This window comes from Alligator mississippiensis, chromosome 8 (genome assembly GCF_030867095.1).
Source record: "Alligator mississippiensis isolate rAllMis1 chromosome 8, rAllMis1, whole genome shotgun sequence".
Taxonomy (NCBI): domain Eukaryota; kingdom Metazoa; phylum Chordata; order Crocodylia; family Alligatoridae; genus Alligator; species Alligator mississippiensis.
This window is the reverse complement of record NC_081831.1, coordinates 40,531,899-40,544,544: the sequence shown is the minus strand read 5'-3', so window position 1 is coordinate 40,544,544 and position 12,646 is coordinate 40,531,899.

Sequence of the window (12,646 nt, the reverse complement as noted above, 5' to 3'; positions counted from 1 at the left end):
CAATTGTTTCAGGATTTTCCGTATAGGTTCGAGGGAGGGGTGATATGTCATAACCAGTGGTATGCAATTACTGGGGTTTTTCCTTCTGTACTACAGTAATTATTCACGTGGCATCTGGGTGGCACTTTCAAATGTGTGATCTATCTCTCTGGAGGAGTGTCCTTGTTGAGTGAAAGCATTTGTGAGATTTGTGAGGTGGCAATCCTGGGTGTTCTCCTCAGTGCAAATTCGGTGGTATCTGAGGACTTGGTTGTATATTTTAGATTTCTTGGTGTGTTTAGGGTGATTGCTGGTTCTGTGCAGGTATGTATGTTGGTCTGTGGGTTTCTTGTATAATGTGGTTTGTATTTTACCATTCTGGATACTGATCATTGTGTCTAAAAAGGAGATGTTGGTGCTGGAGTGTTCAAGAGATAGTCAGATGGTGGGAGAGGGGTGATGATTGTTGAATTGCTGATGGAACTCAATCAGAGATTGCAGGTTTTCAGTCCAAATGATGAATATGTCATCAATATATCTTAAGTATAGCAAGAGTTTGATGTCCTTGAGGAATTCTTTTACCAGGTGGCTCATAAAAAGCTTGGCATACTGTGGGACCATTCTGGTGCCCATGGTTGTGCCCATGGTCTGGAGGAAGTGTTGGTTATTAAAAGTGAAGTTGTTGTGTGTGAAGATGAACTATTTAAGATCAGTAATATCTTTGGATCTGTAATCCTAATTGTCATCTTGCTCTTGTAGGTATGTAAGGTAGTGTCCTGGACAAAACTCGCTCTTTGGGTGACAATCGGTTTTAGGATTGATTCAATGAAACCTGATATTTCCTCAGTTAGGGTTCCGTGGTTGGATATAATAGGTCTGCCGGGGTTCCCTTGTTTGTGGGTTTTAGGGAGCATGTAAAAAGTCCCTGGATTACGTAGTGGGGGATTAAGGTCTGTAGTTTTTCTTGTAGTTCTGATGGAAATGATTTGATGGCAGTTTTGAGTTTCAAGGTAAAAAGGGGAGTAGGATCTTCCTGTAGTTCTTAAATTTACATACTCACCCCATGTCCCAAGACTACTTCCCTGAGGAAGTAAAGCCAGTGATGACGCACCCTCTTTCAAATGTGGGTAGGCCATAAGCAAATCCTGCCCACCCTCATGCAGAAGGTGCTTTGTAAGTGATATTCACTGTGTATTTAAGGAGAAATAGGGGTAGAGATCAATCTGTGATAGACATACATACTGTACACATGTATATTTAAAAGCCCACAACCTGTAGGGCTGGTGCTGATATTGGCAAGCTACTAGCCTGGAAAGTGTGTGATGCTGCCTAGTCATGACCACTGTTCAGTCAACAGAGCAGTGATTTCTGCCTCCAATATATTACATATATTACAGTGTTTATTTACACTCACACACTTTAAAATACTGTATTTACTCACATATCTCACACACCATTTTTTTTTTTTTTTTTGCAAACACCAGTGGGAGAGCTGATTTTCTATGCTGGATTGGAGGAAAGGAAGCATGGAGCTGTGAAATGGCTACCATGCTTCTCTCCCAGCCAGTCTCAGGAAGGAGAAGTCAGGATTTACCTTTCCTGGACAGAGCTAATGTTAACCCTTTCATAGCTTCTGCAGAATTGGCAGTTACTTTTCGCTATGCATCCAGCTGCTGCTGCCAACTTGTCAGTAGTTATGAGTAGGTTAACACCACAGCATTTGTCTGAGCAGCACTGGTTCAGATTCAACCTTCAGTCAGAATTCAACCTTCTCAAAACAAAGTGAGTGGCTATTTTGGGCGTGTGTTGTATGTGAAGAAATAAAATATGTTTTTGTGCTAAGTGTACTGCGTATTTAATAGCTGCTCTGTCCTGAGGCTACTTTGTCTTAGCTCGCAGTCATGTTGGCTAGATATGTGGCAGTACCATGGCTAATTTCTAGACTCTACCCAGGCTTCATTCAGTGAAGCCTGTTGGGTGTCTAGTAAACACCATGAAGTAGGACAGTCAATATCTTCCTTATGCCATGAACACATGCTGGGTACATCTTTAACAGCACCATGCCTGATGGCTCTGCATCATGTTGCTTGCAGTGCTCAAGCTGTATTTCGCTAGAACTGGCTGTTGTCAGGCAGAGAGTGAGCCAAAAGCTGTCTCTTCTTAGAAACTCCTTGGAGATTGAGTAGGTGTAAGAAGCAGGGCAAACATAGTGCTAGAGCATGGGTGGTTCTTAATAAAAGGGGTAAAAAATCTGTTTTTACTTGTTAATGTGCATGTATTGCCTAAGAATTAGAGAGGGGGAAATTCACCAGGTCTTGGTGCAGTGAACTGGTGTTGAACGTAGAGGGACACATCAGTTCCTTCCATTAGATGAGACACTCCTGACTTTGATCTCTGGGCTTTTCTTTGACTTTCCTATCCCTAGAAACCCCTGTGTTCCACATTGAGAGAGAGTGGCTGTGGCCCCTTGGTCCCCACATAAGGTTCATTTCCGTACTGCCTTCCTCTCTGCCCATACTACAAAGCTGTGCACCATCTCTTGCAGTGTGCTAGGCATATGAATGGCCATATGAATGGCACACAGGGTGCAATGGATTTTGTCAAGTGTCCATTTATTATTCTTGTTATCTTGCTGTCAACAGAGCCGTGAAGCCTTGCATGTGCAGAGCTAAGTGCAGCTGAGAGAATGGCCACTCCTAGTGAGGGTACTTAAGTGTGAATGTCCTGAGACTTTGGATGTGTGATGCAAATAGAAAGTACCTTGCTCCAACCAAAACCAATGGTAGTAAAATAATTAATGAAAGACTCTGAGAGAGCCTCCCACCATATTGGGATGTGTCACACAGAAGCCTGGTTGCCCTGCTATGAGGCGTGCTTTGTGAGGGATCTGAAATTCATGTTTTATCACCCTTGAAATACTTTTCCTGTGACAGTTGTCCAAAGATATGAGATTTTGGACCATCTTGCCACCAGCACCCGGACACTCTTGTTTGAATCCTGGTTACATTTATAGGAATATCTCCCTCAGCAGAGCTTGCAAAGTGATACAATTTTAAAGATGTTCTTAACAATTTTATCTCCTAAGCCACTAAACAGCCAGTTGGTCAGGGATTCCCTGGAGAAAGGTTTCAAGTAAAGGTGTGGGGAGCCTGGTAGGTGAGCAGTCTGCTAGGAGAAAATGTGTGTGTGTGGGGGTGTCCTTTCTCTTTCAATTCATTTGAAACCCTGACCATGTATCACCTGTACATTGTGTCAACACACAATGATGTCTCATCTTGGTGGTGCAGTGCTGCCTGTAGTTTGGGACTGCCTGTAGTTTGCAGTGCTGCCAAACTACAGGCAGTCCCTTTGGTAGAGTGTTTGGAGCTTGGGTAAGCTTCCTAAAGGCAAAAAGTGACATCCTGACCTGAGTGAATGTGGTGGAAAGCAGTAACTTAATTAGAACAATGATTTAAGTCCAACTTAACTGAACCTTGAGGTTTCTAGCAGACCTTTTCTAAGGTATTCTAGCTCATCTCTCCTTGTCCATGTCTTTCTTGGAGAGGCCTAATGGAAAGCCTCTAGTATGTTTGGGGAATACTCAATGGATCATCGTGTCCAACCCCCTGCCCCTGGCAGGATAGAGGACCAAGGTCAGATGACCCCAGCCAGGTGATTGTCAAGCATCCTCTTGAAGACCTCCAAGTTAGGTGACAGCACCATCTCTCTTGGAAGCCCATTCCAGATTCTGGCCACCCTTATTGTAAACAATTTCTTCCTAATGTCTAACCTAAATCTACTCTCCACTAGTTTGCACCCATTCTTCCTAGTTACTCCCTGAGGTGCCCTGGTAAACAGCACATCCCCAATTCCCTGCTGTCCTCCCCTGATAAATTTATTGGTGGCCACAAGGTCACCACTCAGCCATCTTTTGTATAGGCTGAAGAGATCCAGATCATTCAACCTCTCCTCGCAGGGTCTTTCACGGAGACCACTAATCATGTGGGTGGCACTCCTCTGAACCCTTTCCAGATCCTCCGTGTCCCTCTTGAAGTGCGGTGCTGAAAACTGGACACAGTACTCCAACTGCGGCCTGACCAGTGCCGCATAGAGGGGGAGCATCACCTCCCTCATCTGTTAGTCATGCATCTGCTAATACATGACAAGGTACGATTGGCTTTGTTGATGTCCTCGTTGCACTGCTGGTTCATGTTCATCTTGGAGTCAACTATGACTCCAAGATCTCTCTCAGCCTCTGAGCTGCTGAGGAGGACATCCCCCAACCTGTAGGTGTGCTGGGGATTCCTCTTTCCTAGGTAGTGTACCTTACATTTATCTTTGTTGAATTGCATCCTATTATGTTTCGCCCATTGATCTAACCTGTCCAGGTCGGCCTGTAACTGCTCCCTGCCCTCTGGTGTATTAACTTTGCCCCATAATTTGGTATCATCTGCGAACTTGGAGAGGGTGCTCAATACACCCTCGTCCAAATAACTGATGAAGATATTAAATAACACCAGTCCAAGGACCGAACCCTGTGGAACTCCACTGCCCACCTCCTTCCAGGTTGAAAATTACCCATCAACCACCACTCTCTGGGTGCAGTACCTAAGCCAGTTAGCCACCGACCTGACTGTGTAGGCATCCACTCTACAGCCCATTAGCTTCCCTATGAGAATAAGATGCAAATCTGTTGAAGGCCTTCCTAAAATCCAGGTAGATGACATCGGCCTCTGCTCCTGTGTCCAGTGTCTGACCTGGTCATAAAAGGCTAAAAGGTTTGTCAGGCAGGATCTACCTGTGACGAACCTGTGCTGGTTTCCATTCAGCATTGTTTCCCCTATTGGGCTTTCACAAGTACTCTCTTTGATGATTTTTTCTAGTATTTTCCCTGGGATAGAGGTAAGACTGACTGACCTAAAGTTACCTGGCTCCTCCCTTCTCCCCTTCTTAAAAATGTGTACCACGTTGGCCTTTTTTCCAGTCCTCAGGGACCTTTCCAGAGTACCATGAGAGCTCAAACAGCTGTGCCAGTGGCTCAGCAATGACACTGGCCAATTCCTTCAGCACCCATGGATGGAGGTCATCCAGGCCAGCTGACTTGTACCCATCCAGCCCTTCCAAGTGCTCTTTAACTAAGTCAGCACTAACCTTTGGCGGTTTGGTACCTTTTGGGCATCTGTCTGTGTTCAAGGTGGGGGGATTGTCTCAGTCAGTATTAAGGAATACTGACACAAAGAACTCATTGAAGAGCTCCACTCTTTTGTCTGCATCAACTACCAACTGACCTGATTTGTCTTGCAGGGGCCCTATGTTACTCTGCGCCTTCTTTTTGCTCGCTATGTATCTGTAGAAGGACTTTTTATGTCCTGACAGGTCATGAACAGGTATACTACCCACTGTAGCATCTCACAGTCACATCTCCTCAATCTTCCTCTTCACAGTTCCTTCCTATTACATCATTACTTCAGTACTTCTTGGACACGTCTACATGAGATGCTTAATGCATAATAGCCTAATAACACTGCGCAGTAGTGTGCCAGGTAAAAACCATGTTAATACTGCACAGTAAGCATCACTAAAAAGCATGCACTCTTGCTACTGTGCAGTAACTGTAGATGAATCAAGTACTAAACTAAATGCACGGTAACTACTGTGCATTAATGAGCATGTTCACTCCTTCTACCACCTCTGCACTACTTCTTCCACTACCCCTGCACTGTGTCTGTTGCCTTTGCCCCTTGTAGAATTCCTGATATCTCACCCCAGTTCCACTGTGTGGTGTTCACCCTTCTTTCCTTTCCACCCCCTTTCCAAGGGGTTATCTTCCCTTCTCTACATCTCTTCTAGGGTTCTCTTTCTTGCTCTCTGTTGGAGATGGGTGATGTGTGGATGATGGGGGACAAGAGACAATGAGGTGGCTAGTCTGACATGAAATGTTTCTTACTTCTCCCCATTTCCCTTGTCTTCCTCTGCAGGCTGCTCCCTGTCCAACTCTGCTACAGGAGACAGCACAGGTAGTGGACAGGGAGAGCCTAAAGCAGAATAAAGAAACAACAAGGACTCCATCCTACAAGGTGCTGATTGCTCTATCCCTGATCTAGCAAAGCACTTAAGCATGCACTTAACTTTAAGCATAGGGGCTGTCCCACTGAGCTCAGCTGGGCTATTCGTATGCTTGAAGTTAAACATGGGCAAGACTTCTTATCAGCACAGCACCTAGCAGGATCAAGCTCCAAGAGTGACAATTACTTGGAATCTGGTAAAATTGTGTCCTTAAGAAAATGTTACAGAGATGAGTTCAGGATGGAGGGCCAGAGTTCCTGGATTTAAAAAAAAACACCCTTAAGCCCCACTTTGCTTTGTATGACAGTAGATGAAGGAGCGACTCAGTAGCATGCCAACAAACTCAGCCCTATTGACAAGTAGGTGTCCCTCTCCTGGTGGGGATATTGGAGGGTATTGCATATGTCCCAAGACTAACGCCTTGCCTGGCATGTCATGATATTGTATCTTTGTATGAAATTGCACAATTTCTCAAAAGTTGAACAGGATTACCACTTCCATTGGCTCATCCTGCATGCAGTTCATGAACAAAAATAAATGTTCACATAGGCTGTTCTTATCATGAGGGCATTCTGCTGAGTTTTATGGAAGCAAACCAGAGTACAGAGAGGTCCTGAACTGGTATCCATAATTCTTTAGACTGTGCAAGGCTGAGGTATCTAGGCCAATGTGTCATCCACTTAAACTCCACCTACCCATCCTCCTCTTAAGGACAGAGAAGACGCATCATCTTACATGAGGGACGTCTTGTGTGGCCAAAAATTCAGACAAACAAACACCCTAATAATAACACAAAGACAGGGAGACCAATGGTGTTGTCATAACATGTCAGTGTATATTATCGAAGGAACTGCTGTGAACCATCTTAACTTACTCTGAGTGGCTGCATTGCATCTTATACAGTGTTACAAAAAAAAAAAAAGAAAAAAAACAAACAAAAAACAAAACAAGGAAAAAGAAAACAAAACACCCATTTTTATGATCTTTAATTTGCATTTTCTGCATGAAATAAGACCTTGATCCTTGTCTTTTTTTCACAAAAGCAGATTCTGCTTCAACACATGTAAAGAAAAAAGTCGGGGGGGAGAAAAATAATGTTTCTAGAAAAGTGATTTAGATGTAGAAATTTTTGTAAAAAAACTTGAGAAAAAAGGAAAAAAAAAAAGGAAAAATAACAGAAATAAAATAAAATGACCTAAAGAGCCATCTTTGTCTACTATACAGGTGTGAAAGCGTGATTGGTGGGCGGGCACTTTCTGTTTTCAGACAGCCATTTCCTGTGTTGGACATCCATTGAGAATCCATACTCTGCAGAAGGGAAGCGACTGTGACAGGAACGGCATGCTCACCAATTACTTCCTGTGTGTCCTTTCAAAAACTGTTGTCTTTGATTTTTATTTTTTTTTTGGTGGGGGGTGGAGGGGTTGCCTTTGTTTTTTGCCTTGTTTTCTCTTGCTTTGCTTCAACAATGACAGTTTTTGAAAGGTGATAATGAACAATAGTAAAAAAACTTGAAAATAGTTTACAGTTTTGTACAAACCATGATAAATATTAACAAAAAATGTTTTTAAAAAATGATCATACCAGTGCCAAAATAATGTAATGTGTATATTAAATTTCTTCTCCTTTTTTTGGAAAAAAAAAAGTGTTAAAACACTAAAAAAAATCCTTTTTTTAACAAATGATTATGTATGTGGACATAAATGTATTTGAAAGTTGTTAATTATTAATTGGTTAGGAATCTTTCTTGGGTTTTTTCCCCCCTTACCCAGAACAGAAATAACACATTTAAAATACAGCCGTGAAAGGAGAAATGTCCCATTTTTTCCCTGTTGGTTTGAATGCAGAAGGTTTCTTTTTTTTTTCCTGGCTCTGGTTTTGGCCAAATTTGCAATAGTGGCCCTGCTTCAGCAAACGTCCTTTTTCAGCAAGGAGTCAAGCATGCCGCCCTTAATTTTAAACATGACTCCAGTGACTTAACTTTAAACATGTGGTTAAGTCCCATTTGACTTTTTGGGGACTTAAGCATACGTTTCATGTTAAATGCTTACGTGCTTTGCTGAATTGAGGCCAGACCCTAATATGGAGAAACAGGCATTGGGAGAACAGAATATTCCTCAGTTTTCCTACCACAGAGGGACAGGTGATTAGAATAAAACTTGTGGCTTACTCTTCCACTACTCAATCAATTAGCATTGACTTTACGGGCCGGAAGTTAGGGGTAACATTTTCAAAAGCACATAAGTCGTATTTTCAAAACTAACTAAAGCACTCAGGTTTAGGGTTATAAACATATTTAGGCCTTGATTTTCTCAGCATTGCAAGGCCTGAATGATTTATAAAGCTAACTCCCATTTTTGGAGGTGATTTAGAGACTTAGGCCTGAGTGATTTGGCACTAAATCAAGGTATATAGGTCAAATAATTACCACTGATTTTAAAGAGTGTTCTAAATCTACTCCTGATCTGATCCTTAGGAAAAATTTCATTAAAAATAGGATTGAGGCTCCTATGTCACATAGGGGCTTTTTTTAAAATATTTCCTGGGGGCTTCTAGGACAGGAGGAGGTGGTAGCTTCAGAGAGAACAGCTAGCATGCAAAAGGAAGTGATTCCAAAATGTATAGAGAGGTTAAAAAAACAGATGGGAAAACAGAGAGAATTAGTTCTCTCAAGAAGTTCTCTTGAAGATATGACACATGGCCAACATTAATCATGAGTAAAAAAGTGGCTGTATCTGAAGCTTTCTGCTGGGTGGGAGTGGGACGGGGGGGGATGTCTCTGGAGCAACCTTAGGCACTTGGGGTCCAATCCTTCCAAAGGCTCTGACTGGTTGAAGTTACCAGGTTCCCCCCAAACACCATTACTTCTGGTAGCAGTAGGTATGACTAGGGAGGCTTTTTACAGCTGGATTTCTTTTATAGACAGTTTGGGGCACTCTGAATCAGAAACCAGCCTTCAGGGACAGCTGTAAAACACCAGAAACAATGCAACAAGGCAAGCAAGTTGAAAAAAAATGGCTAGAAACCTGGAAAGAAGCATTCACTGCTCCTTTGGAGTTGGGGAGATTATAGGCTCACAAGATGCAGCCTAGAGTAGCAGGGCTAAAAGCTTACTCTACACAGCCAAGGATGTGTACATTTCTAGAAAAAGTGCATCTTGCCTCATTCAGGCTCTGACTGCGCTCGGTTAACAGCACAGACTCCAAGAAGAAAAGCTGGGGATGGATCACAGTGGAAGCTGCATTCAAAACACATATTGTAAAATACAGTTTTTGGTCTTTTAAGCACTGACTGATACTTGCAAACTCTCTTTTGTTCAGCAAACTGTGTGTATAATTCTTTTTGGGAGCTTTTTTTTTTCTTTGATTGGGTTTTTCACTGAGTACAAATTCTGTAATATAGAGTCATTATCTTATTTTCTTCAAATGTGATAATTAAACTTTTACATTTCTTCATGAGCTGCTAGAAAATCCCCCTGTTTAAGGCATCAAAGTCCTATTTAAAGGCTGTTCTTTACCAGGAGAGTAATTTTGGCCTGGGAGGACAGACATCTTCTATGAAGAGATTTGCCACTTTCCTTGTGCCTGTCTATGTTTCTTGCCCACACACTTGCTCTAGCACACCAGCCACCTTGTTGGTTAAAGTTGAGATTTTTTCAAAGCCATTCAGGGAACTCGGATGTTCCAATTGACTTTAATGAGAAACTGGCTTCCAAATGTTTCTAACAAGCCTTGAGAACCATGTCCTTTCAGGACCCTTACATACGTGTCCTAGAAGGAGGGTTGAAGCTAAAGGAATGCTTTCATTTCAATAGAGGAACAGAAAAACCACGACTTCCAGGCCAACATTTGTCTGCCTTGAAAAAGAAATAGCTACTGGATAGTATCTGCATGATGTGAAAAGTGGTTTTGTTTCTTGTAACAGATGAGAACAAGGAAGAAGCTGTGCAGTTATAAAGTCCCTTTGCACTTTGACATTAATTTATGGCTCCCATTAATTGGTCATTCCTTAGAGTTCATGGAGTGTTCTTCTGAGGCTCTCATTTCTCCTTCTGTCCTCAAACTTTTTACAGGGATGTATAATTGCCAGCATATCTGCTGAAAGACACATCTTCCTTCAGCTTTCTCCACTGTTCAGTTTTTGAATTTGTGCTATTGATAAGTAGCCATCAGGCTTGACATATTCAATAGTGGGCAGAAATGAGAGGTATGGAACATCTAGACAGGAAGATCAGCTGGGATCCAGCCCCACTGGATTACCTCAAAGAGGACACTAGTCTCAGGATCCTGGAGACAGTCTCTGACACTTTACCATGGGTTATCTGCTGACCCTGTGCTAATTCTGGATGCAGAATGACTGAAAGTTTGCACCACGCCCTGACACACTGTGGTTAAGATCCCATGGAAAAGTAAGGATCCAGAGTTACTCTAGCCCTTTTATGACTCTGCCTACTAAATAGACTTGTCCAGAAAATGTCATTCCCACCCCATTACAGTTCAACAGTTGGCAGCTTGTTTGTTGAGAATGAGAAGTCAAAATTCCACAGAAGTGGAACTCCTAAACATTTTTATTTGACAGCATATTTTGATCACGTGAAACTGTTTTGTTTTAAAAATCATAACAAAACATCTCAGTCGTAAAAAATGTTCCATTTTTATAATGTTAAATCATCATAGGATAATGGTAAATTTTGATATAATAAAAATCAGAACAAAAATTAAATGTCAAAATATTTGTACCTTATTTAAGGTAAAAGATTTTAAATAATTAGAACAAAACCATTTCAATATTATCAAAGTGGAAACTTTTGATACTTTCCTGTAGCAAAATGTAAATGTTGTTGAAATTCACACAACCCCACAAAGTGTTGCAATTCTGACCAGCCTTCATTTTCCAATGGAAAATTCATTAAAATGTTTTGATCAATTCCTACAAACCTAAGTTCCCCTTGCACTTCCAGCTGGATACAGGATTCATCTACATTTTCTGCTTTAACTGTACAGTAGAATTGCTGTGCATTGTCCAAAATATACAGTAAGTATAGCAAGATTTTTAAAGGCACAAACAGCATTGGCCACATAACTTAAATGATTTTCCATGGTAGTTGAGCACATTGCCATCTTTAATGCCTTTTAAAATATACCCCTATATTTCTGGTTTTCTGTCATTTATAAAGTTATTTGGGATCTTTCAGAATGAAACTTACTACCTAAATTATTACTATTATTATTTATTACGTATCTGACCTAGTTTATCAATGAGAGAGCAGGCTGGTGTCTGGCTGTCACCCAGCTCAAGTCAGTAAGATCTCATAGATTCATAGATGCTAGGGTCAGAAGGGACCTCCACAGATCATCACGTCCGAGCCCCTGCCTAGGCAGAAAAGACTGCAGGGGTCAGATGACCCCAGCCAGATGCCTATCCAGCCTTCTCTTGAAGACCCCCAATGTGAGGGAGAGCACCACCTCCCTTGGAATCCCATTCCAAATGTTGGCCACCCTTACCATGAAGAAGTTTTTCCTGATATCTAGCCTAAATCTACTCTCTGTTAGTTTGTGACCATGGTTTCTTGTTACCCCAAGAGGCACCCTGGTAAACAGAGCATCTCTGATCCCTTGCTGCATTCCCCTGACAAATTTATAGGTGGCCATGAGATCACCTCTCAGCCTTCTCTTGTAGAGGCTGAAGAGGTCCAGGTCCCTCAGTTTCTCTTCATAGGGCTTGTCCTGTAAGCCCCTAATCATATGAGTGGCCCTCCTCTGGACCCTCTTGAGTCTTATCAACATCCTTCTTGAAATACAGCTCCCAAAACTGGATGCAGTACTCCAACTGCTGTCTGACCAATGCCGCATAGAGGGGAAGTATCACCTCTTTGATTCTATTTGTCATGCATCTGCTGATGCATGATCAAGTGCAATTAGCTTTGCTGATGATTTCATCACACTGACAACTCATGTTCATCTTGGAGTCCACTATGACTCCAAGATCCCTTTCTGCTTCTGTGCTGCTGAGAGGGTCACTTCCCAGCCGGTAGATGTGCTGGATATTTTTGCACCCTAGGTGCAGCACTCTGCACTTGTCCTTGTTGTACTGCATCCTATTGTGTACTGCCCACTTTTCTAACCTGTCCAGGTCTGCCTGCAATCATACCCTACCCTCCAGAGTGTGCACTTCACCCCACAACTTAGTATCATCCACAGACTTGGACAGAGTACACTTCACACCCACATCCAAGTCACTGATGAAGATACTGAAGAGTACAGAGCCAAGGACCGAACCCTGCGGGATCCCATTACACATATCCTTCCAGGTCGATACTGACCCGTTCACTACCACTCTCTGGGTGCAACCGCTAAGCCAATTTGCCACCCACCAGACTGCGTAATCATCTAAGTCACAGCCTCTTAATTTATTTATGAGACCGGGATGAGATACCGTATCAAAGGCCTTGCTAAAATCCAAGAAAACAACATCTACCTCTGTTCCCGCATCTAAGCATTTTCTGACCCTATCATAGAACAAAACCAGATTGATCAGGCATGATTTGCCTGCTACAAATCCCTGCTGGTTGCCCTGCTGCATTATTTTTCCTGCTGGACTCCCACAGATATGATCCTTTATA